Here is a 12,482-nt window from a genome sequence, read left to right as displayed (position 1 = left end):
TCCCTTATTTAATAAACTTCTTTTTATTAATCGGGGACCCCCAATGTAACAGTATTCATTACTCACAGCCTCCCCCACTTTCTCCCTTTCTGGACAAAAAAACAAACTGTTGCACAGAAGATCTATTTATTAATAAAATAGAAATAGTTGAAACTATTTAAATGTCAAACAAGTACACATCTATGAACTTCCAATGTCAAATGGTACTACATTGAAAAATTATCAATATACTGGTTGCATCACTTTTCTATGCTAAATTTACTTGGATATACTTTTGTAAACACACATCACCATATGTACATTTTGTTTACACATGGCACACATGCGCCATTGCTTGAAAAATGCAAGAGGGTTGAGGATAAGGCTTTCATTTGTTAAAAACCCACATTAAATAAAAACATCCCAGCCTATATAATTCTCTTTACTTCCCCTTAATTGAAAATAGATGCCACCCCCTTACTCAATGAACATGCCACAATTTCAAACAACGTTCTAGAAAATTCAATTGAAATAAGGTATTACCTTCCTGAATGTCAATCTTTTTCAAAATGAAAGCATATGTCTACTAAATTCCCACCTGTGGTGTTTTTATTGCTTAGCATGTAAAAGTGTAACTTTAAATGGTCAACTTAAAAGTGGAAAAATGGGTAGCGAACAATCACCCTTTCCCTTTTGTCCTGAGCAACTCAGCATTAATAACAGTATTCTACTTCGTGGTCTACCCAGGAATGACTTCAAGTATAATATTTGTCTAGGTATGCACACAGTGGGATGTCCATTTGACTCACAAAATGCTTCTTCTGTGCTTGAGGTCTTCAATCAGAGGAGGGGTGATGGGATACACACCACAGCTTTATTCAAACCATTGGACCTAGTCTGGCAAATGTATAATTCCAGAAGCACGTACACTTCTGAAATGTTTCCTAACTTCTCAGGATGTACAATCAATTTAAATAGTCCCACCCCTCAGTACCTGAAATAACAGAGGCCAGGGTTTAATCTATTTCTCTTCATAGTATTGCTCCCCTCAGGATTATTTCCCATGTATATCATACTTACACATGACAGTCTATAGGAAAGGTGGGCACCCTCTTAAGAACTGGTTCCACTCTCCCTCTCTAGGAAATTGCGGGCATCAGTCAACAAGATGGGGCCAGCTTCCCTCCATAGCCTGTCTGTTGTCTCTTCCACTGAAGTAGGTCTGGGACTTTAACTCCTAGTAGGCCTCACTTACAGTGCTAGCTGATAATTCATCAATGGGTTCAAAAGGAAAGCAATTTCCTGTTACCAATTAACTTTTCTCTCCTTCTTCTTATTCATCAGTCAGTTGGTGAGCAAGTGAGTTCCTAGAATCTATGGGTTTGACCTTTTACAGAACAGAAACCACTCCGTTTTGAAGTATGTATCATTTCTCAAATCAAATATGTCAATGTATGTGATTGGACAGTGTCTCTCAAAAGTGACATCAAATTAAACTTACCTGTACATGGTTATTGGGAATATTAATGATGGGACAGTCTGATGGGAGTAATTTCTAAACCAAGTTTCTCTCCCGTTTGATGTGATGTCATCTTGGAGATTTCTGGATTAAACAACAGTAACATTTGGAAACGGCACATTCCACACATGTAATGATTTTATCAATTGGGTCATCATATTTCTCTCTCTGGTGCAAATTAAATATGTCCTTTTCATCTTGATACAATTTACAGTGGATGAGTTACACATTTTGGCTTTTCACTCTTCCATACATTTATATACAAATAATTTTCCATCTCAAAGTAACAACTTCACCAGCACAGACTCTAGGATATGTCTACCACTGGCATGCTCTATTTCTGCACGATGAAATACAAAATCGCCTAATTTACATAATGAAGATAACATCACAAAAATGTAATTTTGGGTCCATCTAATAGGCCCTTCAAGGTGGACATTTTTAAAAGAATTAGATCTCTATGACATTTAATTTAAAGGTTATCAACAGAAATATCCATCCAATGTTACTGCAACTTTACACTATATTACATGGCAGTCTTTCTCTTTTCTGGCCGGTAACAAAACATCTGATGTCCTTACTGTTAGTTCAGAGTTTAATTATTTAAAACACAGTGGGCTGTCGCCTAGGTAAAGTTCTTTGTAGTTCAAGCTGTTGGGCCATTTATGACCTCAGTCCTGCCCCTTAGAATGGCCCCAGGTTTCTGGCTGACATTAGAGCAGATATTCAGTCTTCCCAGGTGTCAGATTTCTCCCTTCAAAAAAGGCGTGGCTGATTGAAACATCAGGTTAGGTGAAAGGGAACCACTGTCAAGATTAATTCAGTGTATGTTTAGGATTTTAATCCCAAACACAGAGACGGATGCATGTTGTAAAAGAGACACTTGGACTATTTTTGCAGGGCCTTGTTTCAAAGTGTTTCATTTCCATGAGAAAGTAAGGCATCCCGCTTCCCACGTGTTACTGGTAGAGGTGATTTAGAATACCATTTGGCAGTTCCGACCTCTAGCTGGTGCTTGATTCAGAAATGCAGCATTTAAAAGTCTTTTATTCTCCATGTGGCAAAAGTCACGCTAAAACAAAACAACAATATAAGATTGCATTTGCTGATCAAAGTTCTCTCCAAGACACATCGTTAATGTCTCAGCATGTTTCATAATACAGGTTCTTAATCATGTTAAAAAAAATATACACCATTAAATGCATGCAGCAATGCAGGCCAAATCCTCTTAAATGCTGTGCTTTTCATCGAGCAGTTCTCTGTTTTAATAAGAACCTGATGTATTATTACATGAAACCCAGCAATTCCTTTGTGTGCTTTGTCAAACAATGTCAACCTATCTTTTTATTTTAGCTGGGCTGCGAACATCACACATTTTATTTGCAATTGTCTTTTTCAGATGCTGTGTGCAGGATGCAGCTCACATGTTTGTTTTTAAACTGATGTTTTTCTCTGCATCTTTTCTTCAAGATAGATGTCCCTACACCCCCAATGAGTCCAATCAATGAAACTCTGCAGATCAAACTAGAAAAGGTAAGATGTTTTTTTACATTTTAGATTGTCCTGAACAGCGTCTCTCTTTAAACGTAGATAACAATATTAGAACTAGCGTTAGTACAATAGGTGCCTTATACATTTCCATATGGGTAAAAGGAAAAATTATTTGAAAAACCTGAGAATGACTGCTGTGTAGCAATGACAACCTTCCGGAAATATTGATGTATAAAAGAAACAATCTGTACAGGGAATATCATACATTAATCTCTCTCTCTTGCACTTAATCTCAAAGTTGCGTTTTTAGGTGCCTACTAGAGCCACCACAGATGATGCTGGCAGCAACACGACCAGAGAAGAAAGACAAATATATTGCAGCAGTGGGGCTCGAGTGGGCTTTTTTGTGCTTAACAGTCAAATGAGAGCATCAGTGATATTGGCATACCTCAAGGTGGTGACCGGCCTGCTTTTTGGAGACATACAATTTAAATAATGATGCAAATAAAATCATTGGAAAAGTCCAACATTCAACTAAATGGTCCTTTATATGAGACACTACAAGTTGCAGGCAGATGCTCTTCTCCATGGAAGGACCCTTACAGTGTACATATTCTTAAACATGAACCTCAAAGTAAAGGTAATATTTTCTGCAAATGTCCCTAAACATTGGTCTTCACAATAGAAGACATGGTTCCATAAGGTGACAACTCTTACTGGCTTCAGTGATTACCTGTGTAGTTGAGGCAGATGGAAAAAAATTCTAAACAAGCCGGAAACCAACAATTTCAAACACAGTGGAACTTGTCAATATGCCTCAAAGTTAAAGCTCACAAATGTAAATCATGGCTGGGTATAGACTTCCCAATCCAACCCTTGTACAGAATATTAGAATATTGTTCACTCTGCCTTCATTACACTTGTAATCCATTGCAGCCAGTAAGAGCTGTCAAAGCAAATGCCTAGGAAACATATTAACTTGTCATCTTGGGTGAGTATAGAAATACTCAGGCTACTTTAATAGCTATCAACCCAGATACTTCAGTATGCAATTTTCTGTGGGGGTAGTTTTGTAAAAAGTGGTAATTGCATGGAGTGGCATGATAAGGTTAGCATTATGTTCTGTTGGATCGCCTCCGTGCAATTTATATATTTGCAAAACTTAGTGCAAACCATATGTGTAGACACAAGGGAAATCACCTTTACACCTTGTTATTTCACTTCAGTTTGCAAAAAGTGTAAATGCTTCCTGACATTTAATTATGGTATACAGCATTTACAATGTCTTTGAAAACTACCTGCATTAAGCAGATTAAAAAAAACTTCGGATTCCATGCAAATCCAAGGCGAATGCAGAGCAGTAATGTATATCCCATTCCGTGCCTACACTCTGCTTTCAACCAGAATGAAAATCTCTGAAGGCATAACAGTGAGCTGTAAACCGCTTACACCTTGTTTTTATGTATTAATTATATGCTCCGGGGACTTAGAACATGAGACCCCTTGTGTCTTGCTTAAGTCAACTGAAAAGCAATCAATTGTAATACTTTTTATAATGCTATCTGATAACGTGCATGGAAGTCTTGTCACAAAAGAAGCATCCATTAAAAGTTAAAATAAAAAGGAAAAAATCAAGGGACTGATATTTTGATCAGTAACTCGCTGCTATGCACTGTAACGAATTGACAACTACCATGCAGGAGTACAAGGATGACCAGAGACTAAAGCGCCCACTCAGCCATTAAACATCTACATAAAGGTAAAACAAGCAAAGTTAAGAGATATACCTCCTTCTGCTTTTGTGGTAACTTGTGCAGAGGGAACTCTATAATCTCAAGAGGGATGCGAATGTGGTTCAGTAGTAGTCCAAACAGCGATGTATAACAGTCCTAAATAAAGGAATGTCCAATCATCCAATCACGGTTCTATACCACTATGTATACTTTAATTAAATGTGCCATGTGCGATAACTAGAAAAACAGTACACAAACACACCTTTGAGGAAAGAACACAGAATAAGCAAAGATAGCAAGATGTCACACTCTGAGTAATGAATTAGGGATGTAAAGCAAGTAATGATCACAATGCTCTTTAAAGGATATGTTATTGGGTGCAACAGGGGTGTGGCAGAGAGGCAGATCTTGTTCCAGCAGCCGGTTCACCCCGTGGTCCCTGGGGATAGTTAGGGTACAGAGTTTGCCTGTGCCTTGGACCACCTGCCTTCACCTCACAACTGGAGGACTTTGGAACGGGCTGTTCTCTCAATAGCGTGCAGCAAAATCTTTGAAGTCCAAAAGATGAATCAAAGAAGTGGGGGGTAAAAGTCCACAGGTGACTGGAATAAAGCTAGTTTGCTTTAGGGATACAATCCCCATTCTTGAAATGAGTGTACTTTGCCTGTTCTGGCATCAGGATGCTGTGTGCTAGAGGTAGTGAGGGGCAGGAATGTAAGATGCAGAGAGAAACAAGATAGTGGAACCTTCCCCCAGCAGTACAGAGCTCTCCCTGTCTACACTCCTCCACCCCCTTCCCTTGTCAGTAGGATCAATGGCCCTTTTGGCACGCAGCACCAAAGGCGGCTCCCTTTCAATGCATGTGCTTCTTTGATTCTTGGGCTCAAGACAGCTTCCTGCTGAGCAGCTGTTTCTGGAGCAGGGGGCTGCCTACTGTGAGGGGTCAGTAATGCGAGGCAGACAACTGCTTGTGGATTTCTCAAACTATGCCATTTTATTAAACAAACTATATAAAGACAACACCTTGTTTTCCCCACCTAGTCTCAAGGCTAAGGGCCCATTCTCTAGCATGGCTAAACTGGACCTCACACTAAACACCACACATACAGCGGAGATTATATAGCAACACAATATAATTAACAATATCAACACAATATCTGAATGGCCTTCTCCTGTCCTGGGTAAGATGCCTTCCCCATGAAGAAGGATGGGGAAGCCTACCACCCCCTCCCCCTTCCCCTCCTATGAAATTCATGACAAGGAAGAAGGCCAGTAAATACTGCAATCACCCATTCTAATTCGGACCGATTCTCAGTGGTCCCATGTTTGACAAGTATGTCGAGAGATACCCCCGCAGCAAACCATATCCCCTCAACCAACCCTACAGGCCAGGTGTGGTATGGATTTACCCCAGCGTCGATGAAGAGCCACAGGCCATGATCAAAGACACCTCTATTGGCAGCTTGAACTAAGCACCAAGAAGCCATGTTGCTGACATCGTTAGAGAAACCTCGACATAGCAGCGTTAGACATGAAGCACACGTGCCAGCCGCGCTTCGGGACACAAACACGCACTCGAATACATGAAGAACACGAGTGTACAGTTCTATAGTTATTGGACAAATACATACACATACTGTCATTGCTTTTATTATTTTGCCATTAGCCAAACACTGCAATGCAGAAACCGCAAGAGACAAGAGATCCGGAACACAGCTTGAAGATACTTACATGCAATTAACCCTATGGAACTACGGGAGCACCTAGGGGACCTGATGGAACCAAGTGTGACTAACCTATGGAAATGTGGTATAGTATGGACACTGTAGACAATGCGCTATACAGTTTAGGAAAAGTACAGCAGGCCACATGCCCCTCAGCAAGAGACGAGCTGAACTGATGTACAGGCCGAACAGAGAGCAAGACGTGTGAGACAACACCGCTGCCAAGGCCAAGAGATATGGATGACATTCCAATCCACAGACAAGGGGACAGGCTGCAGAAAATGAAAATAAATCCTCATAATTCAGAGCTGCACAGCTCAAATCTGTGGTCTCCTGAACACCTGATGCGGCCGAAGCAGACAATGGGCAGCGAGCAGCGGTGGGAAAGGAGAACTGGTCCCAGGGTGCTAGACACAGACAGCGACAAGTATGCAACAATATGATACATGTATTGCACCGATCAGGAGAGCACTCACATAAGCTAAATGTCATGATCTCTGCTTCCAAAAGATCAGGACTTGCCCGACTCCCTTGGAAGCAGACCCATAACCCCGGTTCTGAGTGCCAGCCAGTCCCAATTGGGACCTTTTGGACCCTGTCCTGGCGCCAGTGGCACTAGGCTCATAAAGATGCCCAGTCCCAGCGCTGGAAGCGCCGGGCTCATAATGCTTGGATGGACTTACCTGCAGCAGACCATGCTGCTTACTTACCTGCCAGTTGAACCCCTGATCCTCTTCTGTTTGGGACTACTTTTCCTGTTGGGTGGGGCAGGAGCCACTCCCTAGGTTCAGAACACGGGAACTCTTCTGGAAAGCAGGAACTCTTTTCTTACCTAGGCGTGGGTGTGGAAGGAGACACCTAAGCACTACAGGAGGCTATTTAAACCACACCCGATGGATGAATCTTGCTTTGCGTTATTCTGCATTCTCTGCAGCAGAACGCTCATCGTGTCTTCTGCTTCTGATCCTGGGCCTAAGGGAACAAAGGCTTACCATCCTGGAATCCAGTCTTCAGCAGCACCTGTAAAGACAAAGAAAGAACAGGTTAGCACTACGGTCTTCAGTGGCAGCGCATCTCTTACCTGGTCCATCGGCTGTCACCAACGCCTCGTGCTGCATTCCGGCATCTGAAAGACAAAGGCTTACCTACTCTTCGCATGCTCCGGAGGTCTTCGCACTGCATTCCGGCATCTGAAAGACAAAAGCTTACCAGCTCTTCGCACGCTCCGGAGGCCTTCGGCGCTGCATCCCGCATCTCAAAGACAAAAGAAGGTGCGTTTAAAGACATTGGGCAACTTTATTACTCACGTGCCATTACTCCTTCCCACGCCGAATCCAGTGGGTATTCCAGCACCCTTCAGCTTCTCTAAAGCTCTGAACTTGTACCTGCAAGATAAAAGGGACAGTTAGTGTGCATCGTGAAGCAGGCTACAAGCGCTTACTTACGTGCTTCCAGGCGCTTCTATTCCTCACGTGGGTTCGATCCTCAACTCTCATCAGCCCGCCATCCGCCATCGCCGGAACCCTGCAAAACAAGAGATATCATTACAAAAGACTTTTAAGACATTTGAAGTGCCCAGAACTTACCGTTCGTGCAGTTAACGACGGACAGCAGTCCTCTGAGGTCAAGAGGCCTGCACCCTTATCCAGTGAAGAAACTGGTTACGGAACCCTGCCCCGAGGCAGATGGAGAGCTCGGCGTTCACTTACCTAAGGTGAGGGTGTTAACCTTTGGGGTTCTACAGGAGAAGAGAAAGGGAAGAGGAGAGAGGCACCCAATAACCCCAGTTCATTAATCCCATATTTTCTATCTGCAGACATCTTACTCTTCGAGTCAGACATACAGTGCACAGAGGTCCAGCCCAAAGAGCCAACCGTGTGTTACACATCACCTTTGAAGATACGGCATTCACCCAGTCAAGACCGACGCCTCTGCGGGAATCAGGTGAGCGTTACACTAAAGTGGTGTACACTAGTTACAATGCAGAAACATAGTAATTCTTGTTACCTTGAAGAGGTACACAGAGAGCTGAGAACCTTTGCGGGTCCCAGGCCTGGGGGACGTCAGCTCTAGCCAATCACAGTTTAGTACCTTAGGGGTGGGTAGCAACGGGCAAGAACCAATGCTAAGTCCACCACACTGCAACGTTGTTATAGAAAGTAACTTGGGGATCGATCACGCCAGCCACCTGACATGCAAGGGCCAGTACAGTAACATCCATATAGTCCACTATAGGTGGTAAAATACTCAATACCCAATCGTGAGGCCTGATAGGTTTCCTGGAGAAGGGCCCAGGTTGTGACGTCACTCTGACATAATTGTGTTGTAAAAGCGGCCTGTCAGCTGAGGAAGAGCGAGATGTGCATGGATTTTCTCTGTTCTTGTGCTGATCCCTGTTGGTTTTGCGTGTAATAAACCACAGTTTGAACTTGCCATTGACTGAGTCCTCAGTGTATTTTGGGAATGAGGGAGTTGGGCTCTCCAAGTCCGCGGACTTCCAGTGTCCCTCTGGCATACCTGGGGATCCGTCACCAACAAGTTGGTAGCAGAGGTGATGGTTCGCTGAGTGAGCCTGGCACCAGGTATTCTCCTTCGCTGCCGATCATGAGAGGCTGCAGGCCCCCACATATTTTGAGAAGACAGGAAAACGCGGGCCGGTGTAAAGGCTGTCAGGAGCCCCTTGGAAATAATCCTTCCTGAAGTCAACGAGTTGTCTAGGTAGACCAGGACGGGGAAGTGAGTGCCTGGAGGAGGAGTCGGCAGCCAAGCAGCACCAACAGACCACAGAGTGTAAGTATTGACCCAGTCTAATGGCAACTGTGGGTCTGGGACGGCATTGAGTATTGTGAAGTATTGTTTAGTAGTGTCGAGCATTGTCAAGGAGTAGGGACAGGAGCGGCGGTAGAAGTCTGTTTTCTATGTTTAGGGCTCATTCATTGCAGAAGGTGAGTCGACTGGTTAAGTCTCCTGGAGTTAGACATTTCACACACTAGGCGATGCAGCGGGTGCAGTTCGATCACAAGAGAATATTGGTATACTTCGCCTGGATTAGGGGAAGACAGCTGTGGAGTTTTTGTATGGTTTGGGAAGTAACAGGCTACTATGATATGCGCGTGGTATCTGTTTGAATGGCACCTTGTCTTGTACTGGTGATGTCACCCTTAGGTTTGCACATAGGACACGCACAGTTTGAGACGGTGAGGAGCTAGTATTGGAAACTTGGGATTGTCAGATGAGGTAAACAAGCAGCGGTGCACGGAAGCCGCATGCACAGGATTGTGGGTGTGTCTGAGGAGGCAACGAGTGTGAAGGAAGGGCAGTGCGTGGAGCACGCCTGATAAGTTGTCGAGCAGGAGAAGCTTGTAGAAACTGAAAAGTATTGTCACTATATTGTGCCTTTCTCCCTTAACGGCAGACTATCGAAACCCTTGACTCAAGGTCAGGTGAAGGTACTGAATAATGTATCAGGGAAAATGTAGGAGGGGACACGCCCCTTCAGCACTTGTGCAAGAGATTACCACCTTATCGAGAAAAGATTTTCAAGTATAGCATAAAATGGTCCAAATGTACTGAGGGGAAGTTGACTAAACCATGGCCACCTTGTGGCAGTTTCTCCAAAGACGTGCAGCAATCACTACTGACACAAATACAGGGCTCCAATAAGGGAAAGAGAATTAACTAAACGCATTGCCATATTTGAGTTGTGGCGCATGTTTCAGGAGGGCGCGGGGATGCCGTGAGGTGTCAGTGGATGCTGAGCCAGCAGGAAGTGAAGGACCCAGGTACTCATCTCTCCACACCCCCTCATGTTCCCCCAAGTCTAGCATTCAATGACACGGACGATGAGCAGGGGATGTACCCGATGCGAGAATTAAGGACAGGCGGAGGGTACTCAAATCCGACATATAAGCCACCATCATAAACTAAAGAGAAGCCAAAAGGTGCAGGGCAGCCAGCTACTGATCCAGAGGCGAGCAGTGAGGTGCAGCAGGGTGTGAAGGAGGGGCTTGTGGGCATAGCCACAAATTAGTGGATAAGAGGACAGATACTCCTGAAGTTGCAAGGGAAGAAAGATGGAGAGGCAGAAGGGGCGACTAAGGCAATGGGGGCCTGAAGAGAAGCAGGTAATAGACTGGGCAGAGCTAATGGACGAAGAGGACAGGAGGGAAAAGGAAAGGGAAGAGAGAGTGGCACGGGAGGACACGGAAAGAAGGAGAGAAGAGAAATTGGAAAGGGAGGATAGGGAAGAAAGGAAGGAGGAGGAGAAGGAGCACATGGAGATGGAACGGGAAGAAAGGATTGAGATAGATCTTAAGGAAAGGAAGAGAGCAGAAATAGAGATGTGGGAGAAAAGTGATCGGGAGCTGAAAAAGATTGAAAGATGGAGAGAGGCAGCAGAGTAGGAAAAATGCAAGCTAGCAGAGTGGGAGCTGAGGAAGTTGCAGCTGGATAGAGTAGCAAGAGAAAGAGCACGCAGGGAGGAGGACGAGCGAGCAATAAGGGTGGTAATGACACAGATAGCCCCAGTCAGGGGACACTACAGTTTGAGGAGGTCAGACGACCAGAACGCGACAGCACCAGTTCACAAGACCGGAGCGCTGTAGACAGGTAAGGAGCAGGCCTTGGGGCTTGGGTAGGAGGAAGGGACATCAACTTAAGCACAAAATCTAACGCCTACTCGACATCAAGGAGGTTGAGTTTGCAGACGATTTTTGTAGTAATATGGACACAGGTTCTGACAATAAGGACAAGTATAGTGGGGACGAGAGGGGTGAGCCGTTTCCTTTCACAGTCGACAGGGACAGGGTCAGACAAACGGGTGTCATGGGAGTTTAGGATGCATACAGGAGGAGAGGGAGGGATCAGCTCGAATGAACACACATGACTGACAACCAACTTCAACACCCAACAGGACACCACTAAATATATTGATAGGCTCAGAGACCTCCCAGGACGAAGGAAAGGGGAGACAGCAATGGCCTGTTCTAGGGGATAGTTGACGATAAGGTATGTCGACAGCAGGTGAGTACCCATACAAGTACCAATAGATGTATGAGCAGGGATTGAGAGTGAGAAAGGGGACCGGCAAGTCAGAATTACTAGAAGGACACACAAGGAAGAGGCAACCTTCACACAGATGCCCTTACTAGAGAGAGGGGGTGCAACCTCAGTATGTGCCATGGAAGCACACAGACAAGGAGAATGTGAAGTGTAGGTTACCATTGTTGAGTGCAGGGGCTGGAAAATGGATTTATGAGATGGAGAAAATGGCAGCTGCCCATAGACTAGCGGTGGGAGACATAAAGGGATTATTAGTATCAATCTCAGAAGATGCAGCTGATGACGTAGGGAAAAGGGCAGGGTTCCCGGGGTTGACAACACACAACACAGAACACGACGGATCATCATTTGAAAACTGCAGGGCAGCAGTATGGCAAGCACTGAGGACACAATACCCAGATACATCGGACATTACATCACGGAAAATGAAGGAAGAAGACCCTGTGTAGTACATTCAGGAGAGCTTTGGCGCCTTGAAACTCGAGTGCCTTGGGACAACACAGTAGCAATATTCAACCACATACTAGTGCAGGGGCTACCAGAGCCAGTTCAGATATGCAGGGATGGGGATGAATAATCTCTTTCACTCCCCTCTAGGTAGGGTGCCTCCACCACGCTGCTCCTTCCTATGATCTTGCACTAATTTGTGAGAAAAGTCCCTCGAGGACACAATCCATTATGCTCCCTTGGCAGCTGTGTCTATTACGAGTGTTGCCGTTGCTTGGCAACCTTTCTTTCTCTGGCCTTCCGAATGAGGCCTTCCCTTGCGTTGTCATTGCCTTGGCAACCCACTCCTTCGCAGCCTTTCAAAACAAAAGGCTTTCCTCTGGTATTGCTGCCCCGGCCTCTAGCCTTTTCAGGATCTTGGGTGCAGCGGCGGCACGTGGAAGCGAAAACTGATCATATGCGCTGTGCACCGTTGCCTGGCTGCTGACTCCTGCAGCAATGGCAGGGGTAGAGTGGGAGGGGGGTTCA

The sequence above is a fragment of the Ambystoma mexicanum genome, chromosome 7q (assembly GCF_040938575.1).
Source record: "Ambystoma mexicanum isolate Mex_15411 chromosome 7q, UKY_AmexF1_1, whole genome shotgun sequence".
NCBI classification, from domain to species: domain Eukaryota; kingdom Metazoa; phylum Chordata; class Amphibia; order Caudata; family Ambystomatidae; genus Ambystoma; species Ambystoma mexicanum.
This window is presented reverse-complemented; position numbering follows the sequence as displayed.